Genomic DNA, 13,982 nt, shown 5'->3' on the forward strand with positions numbered 1-13,982 from the left:
GTTGGGATATTTAAAAGTGAAAGCTTCTGTGCTAATAGGCTATGAGTAACTATATCGAACACATTACGAAAGTCCAGAAAAAATAGTCTGCCTCGTGAGCGGAATATAGGAAAACGGAGATTTCATGGGTGAATTCTACAAGTTGTGTTTCGTGACAGAAATCGGACCTAAACCCGTGTTGCATCAAGAAGGAAAAAATTGTGTTTTGTAGCTGGTTAAATAACTTCGTATAAATGACATGCTCGAGTATTCAGTAAAGGGCTGATGATCAAGTATAGACATGATCAAGTATAGAATCAGGAACTCATTTAAGCGGACGCAGCCATGTGAACCTATCACACGAACCCCTCTGGCCAGCACGGATCAACTGGACACACACAAAACTGACAACAAACCGGAACGCCCACGACCTCCCATTGTCAGGACCCGCGACATGTGCATACAAACGGAGTTCGTGGAACCAACACCAGTGGAACAACACGCGCGCACAGACCCGAAGACTTACCGCAGTTTCTTCACACAGACACCCACCCATTCTAGGAAAAACACCAGCTGCCAGGCGGACACCGAAGTGGACTTCACCACGAACACCAGCCCTAAGCCAGCTACCCCCAAACACGTAACGCCTGTCAGGAGGTCCACTCGGAACAACAACAAGAAGAAATGACTCGCTCCCAGAGCCGAAATCGCCCAGCACAAACGTCGCCCTTTTCTTGTTGCTAGGAAATTAGCCGCAAAACACAGTAACTACATATCGCATTTAGATACTTACAAACATTATTTAACGAAACCAATGGTACCGAAAGGACTTAAGATAAATGTAAAGTGCGCTCTCGGCACACTTCGCCCTGAACTATACATTCGCTGGAAAAATATTTTAGATGATGCGTCATTAGCTTTGATTGCCATTTTAAAACAACACTGTCAGGAAAAAGTAGATGAACTTAACGATCAAATGGCCAAACTAGCACTAACCGCGGACGAGCATCAAGTACTAAAAGAATTCGTGAAAAGGAAAGAACAAAAGCTTCAGGTTAAAAAACAGCGTAAATTCAGAAGGGATCAGCAGTCTGTAGATAATGACACACCTTGGCAGCGAAGAATACCTCCTGCAGTTTCACAACGACGGATATCACCTACAAGACGGGACACAGATGATAGCAACATCATTGACATTTCTAAATCTCTAAGCGATAATGATAAACAGATTCTAAGGCGAGGCCTGACCTTCTGCCCAACGAATAATAGCTTTAATGAATATGAACTTCACCGAGATATAACTGAATTCGCAAGAAGAATGCGTATTAAAGAATTCTTCGCTGAAAATCTAAACAATATACCGGAAGCTTCCAACCTACTCAGAGCCCCCAGCACATGGTTTCCCGATGCAGAGCGCAGCCCCGAACTAGACCTATACATTAAATCCGTCTCAAAAGAAATTATTGAAAAAACAAAGCTAGCTCGAAAGCCCAAAAACCTCTCTATAACTGAAAGAGCAACTCTTGACAACCTAGCTTCTAGAACTGACTTAGTTATCAAGCCTGCAGACAAAGGGGGTAGCATAGTTATTCTCCCTGTTGAAAATTACAAAAAAGAGGCATATAGACAGCTTAACAACTCTTTCCACTACGAAAAGTTGAATACCGACCCGACAGAACAGTTCAGTGAAGTCATCCTGAATAAAATAAGAGATCTATTAGCCAGGGAACTAATTACCGAGATGGACTATAAATTTCTTCAGCCGTCAAACAAACAAGCAGGTCGATTTTACCTACTACCCAAGATCCATAAGGTTTCCGCAGAAGCATTGTTTACCACAGACATACCAGGAAGACCAATTGTGTCCAACAATAATACGCCCACAGAAAACCTCTAAATATTCCTAAATCACCACCTAGCAGACCTTCCGACCCAGATTCCTTCGTTTGTGCAGGACACACCTCACTTTCTCCGAATTATTGAGCGTATTAATAACACCACCAATCTGGCAGATGATTGTATACTTGTCACACTTGACGTCGCGGCACTCTACACTAATATTCCTATTAATGAAGGTATCGACGCCCTCTCCCAAGCACTAATCAACAACCACCATCCGCATGCCTCTGAAGTTTATCTCTCGCTCCTTAAATTAGTCCTAACTTTAAATTATTTCGAGTTCGATTCATCCTATTATTTGCAGATATTTGGAACCAGCATGGGTACTCCATTCGCGCCGACTTACGCGAATATTTTTATTTTCTCACTTCATGACCCACTTTCTTCTCACCCATCTTCTCCTCCCCACTCTTTCGCACCCACTTTCCCCTCCCCAGCTTTTCTTCTTCGGAAGCAAAAGCGTATTTAAACCCCTGCCAGTGATGATCGCTATGCCCAGACGAAGACAAGGCCACTTGTCGAAACGTTGGCTCATCTGCGACCTGAGGCGTACCCTATTTACCCTTGTTCGGTTCTTCTTTTTTATCACATTGTCAAAGCGTATCAGCATTGAAACATACACTGAATCTTCAGCTTCTGGCTACGCGTAGAAAGTTTGCCCGGTTGTCATTCTTTCATACGTTATACTATAGCGACCAGCCATTTTTTCCGACACCACATCTTTTCTGCGCCCCATTGCTCAGCTCGCATTGACCACGCGCATAAAGTCCGCGCGATTTTCGCTCGCACACCAAAATATCAGAAGTCGCCGCTCGTATTGGCAATAAATTAGGGGAGTGCTTTGCCATATTATATTTGCCATTTATATATTTTTAACCATCTCCCCCGAAAGCGTGAGACCTTCTGCCAACAGCTTCTGCCTTAAAAATGGAACTGTATTGGTAGAGGTGGGAGTCTATAAAAAGAATCAACGGCTAATTACTATCGCCCAGCAGAAATGTGCATCAGACAGCTTCAAAAGAATTATCAAGGTTAACACAAGTGCTTCTCAGACTGCTGTGACCGAATATAAAGACACCACCCCCGCATGCACTGCGATCCTTCCTATACGTGGTATAATACGTAAGAAATATTTCACTACTGCTCAGGTTGCTGTCTAGCGATGATGATTCCGTTCCAACTACCAAATGTTCATTCATTACTTGCAGGAGTGAGAGCAATATGTTTCATTTTTAGGATCTCGGCAGTTAACTACAATGCAGACAAGTTCACTTTTACGAGTATTTTGTGGGCTACCATAGGGATACGGTGACGGTTATTGGTCTACGCAAGTTATATAGTGTCTGTATCAGGGCTGTACATAAAATGTTTATTGTCCGAGTGTAGCTTAGTTATTAAAATACAGTACTCCAATACCCCTCCCCCCCCTCCCGCCCCCAACCTCCTCTATTCTTTAGCAAACTACGGTTTTTCTTTGTTGCCGAAATTTGGCCGAATAGTTCTCTTTTATCACCCAGTTAGTATTCTTTAAATTTCCGGCATTTCAAAGGACACATGGTTCTTATCTTTAAAAGACAAGAACGTAACAAAAAGGTCTGTTCGTGTCTGGTGGATATTGCCATACGCCACTCTTTCTACGGCTACGGCAGAAAAAGAATACGGAGATACATTATATCGTAGCCTAAGTCTTTGCATGCACAGTAGCATGTATTCGTTTGCAGTGATTATTCAGCCGTCCTTCAGCGGCACCAACCACAGAAGCGAGTGGAGCGAAGACCACTAAGCGGCGCTAATTGCATGCAGGAAACCGCAACACCGGTTTGCTATTGGAGACAGCGTAAAGCAAGATTGGCCAAGTCGCTCGTGTTATACTGACCTTGCAAAAACATTTGATAAAGTTCACAATGATTTCTTGTTTAGGATGCGGACATTAGGGGTGATTCGCTCAGGGGAATTCGACTGTGCTCTAACGACTCGTACACAAGGCTAATTGCTAAATGCAATAATAGGTTCTAAACAATGAAATGATCTGTTCGCCAAGGTCGGCACTGTCGCATTTGTTGTTTACCCTATATGTTGCCGTATAATTAACAGTTCAGCTGTCCGTAGTTTAACAATACCTCAATATGAAATTAAGGTTTTACCCTATGCTGATGGTATCACCCTCATTTGTTAAGACGAAAGGAGTTGAGGCTGTACAGGTATGTAGCAGATTTGTGAGTTATCATGAGATGCTCAGATGCTCATAATTTATCTAAATTCAAAAGGTTTTTGGTCGAGCTTTTGGAGTACGTGGTCAAGTCATTTTGGTTGTGTAAGCTGGGACTGTGGAGACCTCTAGTACAGGGGGTTGCTCTGCATTAAGTTCGAAGTAGTGGAGCCTTCTAAGATTCACAAGCCTTGTTTATGAAGAGACAAACACAGGCTTGTATGGATCAGGAACTTACAGCGTTTGCTCGGGCAAAAGTCAGGAACATATTTTTGACCGTAAAGCTTGCCTACATTATCCAAGTATTGAATTGTGTGAAGCAGAAGCTGCAGGTACCGGAAAGAATATTCGTAACCTCCGTTTGGTGACCTCAGCGGGAACCTCTGTATTATGTTATATCTTTCAGTCTGATGGAATAGGCCTTGTTCGCTTGTTCGTGCTGAAACTTATTTTGTGTTCCTTATTCTTCTTTTTCAATCAGCAAAACGCCCACTTTCAATAGTTTGGATCATTAGGCGTCTAAGCGTTCATTTTTCTCACTTATTCACCCCGAGTAGACGTGCTTGTTAGGGATCTCAAAGGGATTTCTTAAGGAAGTAGTTAACTTGGTTAGTGTTTTAATCTGGATTACATACATAGCCTTTCCAGATGGCAGACGACTTAGGTTGTTATTGAGTCTTTGTTCTTTGTACAGCTGCATAAACACCGTTATCAATGTTCCTTGAAAGGAGTGTTTTAAAAAATGAGGCTTCAACACTGTTGCATCAAATATGGTGCGAAAGCATTATTGTTGTTGTTGTTGTTGTTGTTGTCCAAATAACTTATACCCACAGAGGGCGATCAGCCAAGAGTTGGGTAGTAAACAATTTTTTTTTTTTAAGTATACTTGCATAAGAAAAAAAAATTGATTTGAGGGGTAGAGAGGTAAGGAAACAAAACGGTAAATAAGTGAAATATAAAATGAAAAGTGGTAACACTCACGGGAGATTGACACTGCAATTGTAGAACAAGTGATGTTTAAATATTTAGCAAGGCAAACGATTTGATTCCAGTAAAAAAATTTGCATGGCGGTAAAAACAGACCTGTGACTGTGCCCAAGGATGGTGGTGCCAAATGATAACAATGTCGGGCTGCTTAAACTAAGGCCAAGCTGTTGCAATGGCCTTTCCATCAACTGTCTTCTCAACGTAGTGAAGCGGCGGCAAACCAATAAAAAGTGATATAATGTTTCTTGTTCACCTCAAAATGCGCAGACGGGAGACAGTGCCAAACCAGATTTGTAAAGATAGAAATTTAAAGGTGGGATACGGCATCGCAGCCTTGTTAGAAAAATCTCAAGCTGCCGTGAATGAAATAATTTTCTATTCCAAGAATAATTTAGATGCAGGTAGTCATCAGATCTTAAAAGATGTCTATTTTTCATATTTAATAGAACGTTTCTCAGAAACCTCGCTGCGGTGATGTACGCTGTCGCCGGAAGGATAGATAATACGGGGCCATTGAAGGACTCTTTTGCCAAACTGTCAGCATATTCATTTAAAGGCACATTGCTGTGGCCTGGTACCCATACCATATGTACAATTTTCAAATGTCTAGGGATCAGGGAGACAAAGGTTTTTACTATTGCAGAATCCGCCGACGAAGAGAGGGATGAACACAATGATAGAGAGTCGGAAATTACAGCCACTTCGGAAAAAGAGGAGTCTGATTTCCGTAAAGCAAGTACCACCGCCAGAAACTCCGCTTCAAAAATTGGGATGAAGTCCGGAAGCCGGACATAAAAAGACCAGTCTAAATGCGGACAATATATGCCCACACCCGCCTTTTCAGTACATTGAGATGCGTCAGTAGCTACTACTAAACTAGCAGAAAGGCTTCTTAAATGATCTTCTAATAATCCGTTTAGAATAACGGATGATAGGTCTTTAGCATTATTCGGGAATATGTCGCCAAAGACAATTTCAACAGATGAACCGATGGTTTGTATGGGTAGAATACTGGGAAGGGAAACATTTAAAGGGTCCAGCAAATTTGTGACCATAACAACCTGCGGGGTGTGAAATTTAGGCCAATGGACACCAAAAAAGGAGGTCGGTTGACAGCAAAAAATAGACATAGATCGGTGAAACTCTGATTCATATATCCTTGTACGTCTGAACAGTTAGAATTTGTAATCTATATATCAAGGGAGGAATCCGAGCTTCAAGGTAGCGCACATTGTTCGCAACAAATTTTGGAAGTCCAAGGCACAACCGAAGCGCTTCTCGCTCCAAGAGAACAAGCGGTCGAATTTTATAAGCTGCTGATCCAGAAAACAAGACTGAACCGAACTCTAAAATTGGACGCACATACATAACATAAACCATTAAAAGAACATCTCTCCGCATTCCAGACCGGGGACGACTAAATCTGCGCAACATGGCCACGGCCCGAGCCCCTTTCGTAGCAATATGGTTAATGTGGGGCTGCCATAAAAGATTATCATCATAACTGACCCCTAAATACTTTAATGATTTAACCAGTGGTATTATTTGCTGCTGATACATTACAGATAGACTTACAGAATCTTTTATATTGAATACGAGGACCGCGTTTTGTTCACATTTAATGTGAGACGCAATCCATACAACCAATTCTCAATAGAGTTTAGGTACGTTTGCAAGCGGAGATAAAGCGATTGAATATCCAATGCAGTTGCAAAAAACGCAATATCATCTGCATATACATAAGTGCGAACGTCATGATTAACTGGTATTGAGCTGAGTAGTATGCTGAAAAGGACTGATGAGAGGACTGTTCCTTGTGGCACTCTCCTGGCTTGCTTATATCTGCCAGAATGAACGCCATTTAATGCACAGTAAAACTCTCGGTTTTTGAGGAATTCAGATAACCAGGCTACTAAATAATTTGGAAACTGGAGAGATTTTAATTTTTGCAATAGAATGGTATGTTCAACGCTATCATAGGCTTTGGCTATAGGGACCGGGCGCCCGTTGTATGGCGCCACCGTCGCCTCGGTGGAGCAGCGCCTCCCACGGCGGAGTGCCGAAACAGCGGAATGGCGAGGCAGCTGAGCGGCGCAGTCGTTTCCGTTCTGCGAGGCGTTTTTGAGCCTGTCCCTACCCGTCGTTTTGCGGTGTGGCTTTGAGAGCTTAGAGCTGCTTTGAGTAATCGCAAGTATTTTTTGACCAGAAAATCTTGAAAAAGAAAAGGGCCGTTCTCGGCAGGGCGTGCCTGTTTTTTTTTTTTTTTCTGAAACCGCCCGGCGCATTGTATTTCTGTTATATACTCGAAAATGCCGCGCGCGTGATTTCACCATGCGCTAGGAACACCTTCGTTAAGCGCTTGTTAAGGCGACTTCGAAGACGGGAATTGCGCCTGCACTGCGCGTCTATCTTATATTAGGTCTAGTCGAAATCTGCCTGAAGATCAAATACCGCCGAGCCATGGCGCCGTAGTAGTGGTAGTTTTAATGGCCAGCGTTCATGTAAAATGAAGAAGATGCTGCACCTGTCTTTTTTTGGTAATAGCTAGGCTCAAACAATTCAGAGTATAATAATAGCAAATGACATTCCAGTTTCAACCTTGCAACAAGAGCTGTAAAAGGAGAAAAATAAATAAGCAAGACAAAAGTAGGATGATATTTATGGTTTGAATAGCAAACGCACATATACTTCCAGGACTTCCTGCACAATTACGCTGCAATAGCTCACTGAACCCGGCCTTGAGACTATCAAACTTAATCATAATGTAAAGCAAATGAGTAATACCACCTCAGCATCATTTTTACATATACGGCAATGCTCTTGTTGAACACGTCGGAGCTGCAGTTGACCTAGAAAATATTATACTATATATGCATTTCTCCCGACATGCTGCGGAGGTTGTGAAAAGAAAAAAAAATAAATTTCCTGTTAGCGTTCTCTCAGCGCAGGAAGTTCAATGCGATTGACCGCACCTGCCTTGAACATCTGAAGGCAATAGTCCAATACTGTCAAACTGTTAAATACAATCGAAAAAAAAAAACACAGTGTGATGTGTTATAAGTCACCGACAACTAAGAGGGCGTTCTATTGTTAAATGAATCCCTCTGGTGGCTCGTTCGCTAAGGTGGTCTACTTTCTCAGCGTACCACGAACTTGCGGGGCGATACCTAGCTGACCTCGATACCTGATCAGTGTGAGGGGACACGACCATGTATGTAGATTTCTATTTGTACGTAAAGGAATCCGGATAACTGAAAGCCATTCCTTTTACAACTTTGTCACTGCAGCTTGCCGGACTGCTGCTAAATCTGTTTACATTGGCCATAGAAGCAATTTCGGAGAGGTAAAACGGTCTTGTCATACTACGCCACAATCAGGAAATCTCACGTTCACTAAAACGCCGATGAGAAACACATGTATTTAGGCGGACCAGGAAATGGACACTGCTGAGAAAATACGTAAAGCCGTGTCAGGTGCAACGTGAATGCGAAAAAAAAAAAACTGCTACACGGGCTTCGAAATTAAAAAAAAAATGCAACATTTATGCTCGTTTCCACAAATTAAATTGTATTTTTTTTTCTTGTTCGACTTTTATATGAAGCCGATAGCAGATTTTGTGACCATGTGGTATTGATTGAGATGTGAAATGAGTGATTTTATTAGGCGAAATGGACATGCCACAAACAAATGTCAACAAATTATAAGAGTATCAACTCAGAGCTCTCAGCGCATTTTCATTGGTTGACAAACGAAAAGAGGAAAAATGACAAGATCATGGTAATAGGAATTGTTCATGTTTCCTATCTGCTCTTTCTGTTAAGAGAAAAAAGTAAATTATATTTGACTATGTCAACGAAAGTATCTGCACAAACATTGTCTCTGCTCATCACTGAAGATCGTAACGCAGCCCGAACGACGATGGTGGAGCTGCCTTTTCTTTTTCCGTGCTGGGGTTTTCTTGTACACAGGCGGGGAAATGCTAGCGTTGTAACTTACGCTGTTGGGTTACTTCGATTTCCAATTGTCAATAAAGTGACTACAGATGAAGGAGTGCGGCTTCGACTCCGAGACTATCGTGCCGTCACTCCTGGGGAACAGAAGACACAGAGCATCCGGTAGCAAGCGGAATTTTAAACATTCGGCACTGTCCATGACCACACAGTAACCAAATACGTAGATTAGTGCCTTTGCCTTTCAAAGAACCGTGCTTAGGCCACCCGCCACTCATGCTTCCGTGGAAACCCGTATAAATGAATCGACTTAAAAACGTCCGACGAGTTTGCGTAGCTGCCAGTGGAGCCAACAACGCACCATGTTTCGCCAGCCTTGTTTGGCCAGACTTCATTTCACTGGACATATTCACACAACTAGCCCAACTTTCTGTTCTCTTGAGAATATATTCACGCACAACGTCCTCTAAACCTTAGGATTTCCAATTTCCACACAAACCAACGACAAACAGTACGCTCCAACGCGCTGGCAATGCGCCGGCCGGGGCTGGCGCATTCCGGCGATTGAGCGATACGCCGAGAGACGGCGCCACCCGTTCAGCTGTGCGGTCCCTATATCTAGCGTTATCAAGGCGGCGTGCATTTTTTGGCGCCGCGCTATAAAGAACTCGACTCTCGAGGTCAGCATCCGCATTCCAGATGGAACACTTTTGACGGAAACCAATTTGGCAAGGACTGAGGATATTTTCTTTAGTCATGAAGTCCAAAATACGTATAAGTATGGCTCTTTTAATTAGTTTTAGAATGTTTGATGTTAATGCAATTGGTCTAATATTATCAATGGACAAGGCACCGCCTTTATTCTTAAGTAAAGGAATTATTTTGGCAAGTTTCCATTCTGGGTGTATCCAAGTATGTTTGATGGAATAATTTACTAGCTCTAATGTCTCAGATGACTCGTCAAAAAGAATTTTTATCATTTTTGAAGTTACGTTGTCAGGACCGGGAGCAGCGGCTGGTAATCTCATAACTATAGGAGAAAGCTCAGAAACGGAAATTTGAGGATCATAATTAACTGGTTAGCGACCATACGTTATCCTCTCTTCGCCCATTTACACCCCACGCCTATCTCTTCTTAATTTCGACTAGAATGTCACTAACTTGACTGATTTATGTGAACAACTCTGCACGCTTCCTATTTCTTAACATTAAACCTCAGATTTTCCGTTGCTTAGCTCTCAGCGTGGTCGTCTGCTCAAGTAGAACCCTTTTCGTTAGCCTCCATGTTTCAGCTCCATCGGTGAGCACCGATTACTTTCGGCGGCGTCGCTGCGGGAGTCTGGGAGGCAGTGGGAGGTGGCCGGTGTGCGCTCCTCTCACCGTCCTTCCTCGCGCGCGTGTAAACTCGTGCGATTATTACGCGCGGCCGCAATAATGGGACAGGGGATTCACATGTGTCCCCACAGTATGCAAACCACTACACCTGTTTTTTTATTCCAAGTAAGCACTGGTGATGCTGTGAACAAAGCGGGATTTGCATCTATGATTAAGCTACATTCAGAAAATGAGTGCACATTAATAATTACTCTCTTAACTGGGTAAATGGGATGATGCAATTGATGAACTTCTGCTTTCGAAAACTCTAGGACACATTCTGTCCAGTTAGCGTGTAAGGGGAAATAATCAACTATTAATTTGGGCTCCAAAACTAGTGATCCAGACCGCTCTCATTTGTGGACATAAGCTGAGCATGTTTTAGCGAAATTTGGATCATTCTGAGGTAGAGTTAAAATGACCTTGCGGTGTCAACCCCAGAGATGATTCATAGACCCTAGAACGTTTCCAAGTGGCTAAAATCTAGTGCATGGAATACTGGCGTACAGGTTGCTTTGCTCCGAAGGAGTTGAAGAAACAGCCATTAACTGGAAAAGCGATGAGTGATATCCGCACCAATACGCGATTGCGTCATGAAGTAGCGTTGGTCCGTTTGGACACAATATTAAGCCCTTGAATCATCTCCGAGGTCGATACGGCGAAGTCCCATTACCTCCACATCTGGAGTAAACTTTCTCTGGAACATGCTAGGTAAGTCTTATGTGTAATCTATGAGGCGCGAAACAATAGTGAATTGAAAGTGCTACATGCGGACACTAGAGAAACTTGATGCATTGTTGCGTAGACCTCGTCCGCAGATAGATGCTGTGATTTAACATGACGACACTCAGCCTCCCTCAAGTCGGGAGACCAACGTCCCACTGGAGGGACCGCAGTTGCATAATGTTCAGCCTCAGCCGCCTTGCAGTTCCGTCCACACGCCACCGGACTCGTGGCGACTCCTCGCTCGAATGGAACATACCAACGGAGGGCGCTTAATTGGTTTCCGACGAAGAGGCCGTCGGTGTCTTCAACAGTCGCCCACGTTCTTGTACCCCGTCGGCGTGCAGAGGCTGCAGTGCAGCAGTGAATAAAATGCCTTAAGGCCGGCGAAAAATATATGGCGACGCTGTTTGTCCCTTGGAAAGTAGGTGGTTCTGACTTCCATTCCAGAGTAACAACTCCCAGTTCTGTCTTTTAATAGCACCATTTCCAACGGAAACAAGACAAAAATTTAGCCATATTCGTATAATCTGTAGATTATGACCTGATAACGGAGAAATTTTCCTTCTTCGCAGTTGCATATATGCAATTGAAAGCTTGAAGTAATCCTTGCGTCGTAGATCGATGAAGTAACTCGTAGTATATGTACGCACTCTATGATATTATTACAGCGCGATCTCTTAAAGCCATGCTTACATGTTGCATGCATCGTTGTTGATGATGTAACTGTAACATAAAATATTGCGAGAAAAAAAAAAACATTGTCAACAAGGCCAGCGCAAACCGCTGACTCAGACCGCCTGGGGTTCCTAGCGTCAGTTCAGACCACCTGGAGTTCTCTGATCTGCGCTGCCATCCACGGCTCACAAGTGTAATGTATTAACGCGATAACTTTATAGGACCCGGTCTGAAGAAGGTCCGGCGTCGGCGCTGGGAGCAAGAAATCATGGCCATCGGTCTGGCACTGCATTGACTGGTCGTCAGGTAATGTGACGTTACGAGACCAAATTACATGGCCAAGCTGGCAGGCGATGCCAACTCGAGTTTCCTCTTTGAGATTGGAGGGTAGGATCGGAATCCAGCCCTCCAAGACCCTTTGATCTGGAATTAGACACCCTGCCTTTAGGCCCCACAGACCGTCCGTACGGCTTGCTTAAAGCGGCATCTTTTATCTCTGTCAGATGGTCTTTCATATAATTCGGTATCTTGAGACTCCATGGCACGTGCCGGGTAAGAGAGGCATGAATTAAATTATCACTGATTAAGCGAGTAGTGAAGTGAATGGATGCTAAAAAGGATCCGCAAGGGAAGCCGGCAAACGGTAGCCATCAATGCTGTCACTCCCTACTTTCAAAAGAGGAGCTTGAATGCACCCTTCTCATTCGTTTTGCCTTCATTCAAATGTGGCCGCGTGGCCGGTATCGAATCCGTGTACTTGGTACTAGCAGGCGAGCAAAAAAGCCAACAAGCTACTGTGAAGAGTCCTCAGAACCTTTTGTATATTCTAAATCAAACTGTTAGCAGCCAAACTGTGATAGTGACCTCGTAGAAGGACGAACGTTGACCTGAAAGAGCAGGTCGTCACTGGACTTCTCGATTTCGAGCAGCGAATATTTTACGCGCGATCTCGGTGATCGCTGCTGCAGCATTCTCACTCGTACAAAACTAGCATAATCTTTCGGTTCACTTGTAGAAGGTCAATTTCCAGCGCCCCAGCTAAACTTCGATAGCCTTCACAAGCCGCCCGCTGACGATATAAAAAAAAGGTGCAGTGGCCAGCCTGTATGCCTAGACGACAACTGCTACAAAGGATGTCATAAATAACGCGCTTATTTTCCTTGTTTCCTGCGTCCTTTAGAAGAGAAAATGGTATGATATGGTACGGTACGGTACGGTACGGTACGGTACGGTACGGTACGGTACGGTATGGTATGGTATGGTATGGTATGGTATGGTATGGTATGGTATGGTATGGTATGGTATGGTATGGTATGGTATGGTATGGCATATGGTATAGTATACAGTATGGTATGGTATGGCATGGTATGATATGTGGAATTTAACGTTCCAAAGAGACTGAAGCTATGAGAGACGCCACAGTGCGGGTCTCTGGACTAGTTTCGATTACGTGAGATTCTTTAAACGTACACTAGCATCGCACAGTACACGGACGCCTAGAGTTTTCACCTTCATCAATAAGCGGCTGCCGCGGCCAGGATAAAGTCCCCGTCCTCGGGCCAGCAGTTGAGTGTTCTAACCCATGAGCCACGTACCATAGGAAGAGGGAGGGTTTATGAAGAAAAGCGCACAAACAGCAAATCCGCAACAGTAAGCATTTTTGACAGTTTTTCCCGTCCGTGTTACATTCTCCGAGCGCAAGTATAGAAATCGTCAGTAAAAATCGCAATATCGAAGCACGGAGCATTGCTGAGCAAAGATACTAGCTATAGTGATGGATGATCTAAATTACTAGAGAGATACACCTATTGCGAGCTTCATAATTGTTGTCATCACTATACGGTTTGGCTTGATTTGTGGTGTTTACGTCCCAAAGCGAATCCCGCTTTGAGAGACGCCGTAGTGGAGGGCTCCGGAAATTTCAACCACCTGGGGTTCGTTAGCGTGCACTGACATCGCACAGCACATGGGCGTCTTGCTTGCTTTTCGCCTCCATCGAAAAGCGGTCGCTGCGGCCGGGATTCAATCCCGCATCCTTGGGCAGAGTAGTCGAGCGCCTAACCACTGTACCACCACTGCGGGGCATATGTCATCACTGCACGCCCGGCTCATGCAAATCCCCCCTGCCGCTGCTCCTCCTCACGATGCCTTACGTTTGCTAATTCCCTCAGCGTGTATATAAC

The sequence above is a fragment of the Amblyomma maculatum genome, chromosome 1, assembly GCF_055883805.1.
Source record: "Amblyomma maculatum isolate TAMU_Amacu chromosome 1, ASM5588380v1, whole genome shotgun sequence".
Classification (NCBI taxonomy): domain Eukaryota; kingdom Metazoa; phylum Arthropoda; class Arachnida; order Ixodida; family Ixodidae; genus Amblyomma; species Amblyomma maculatum.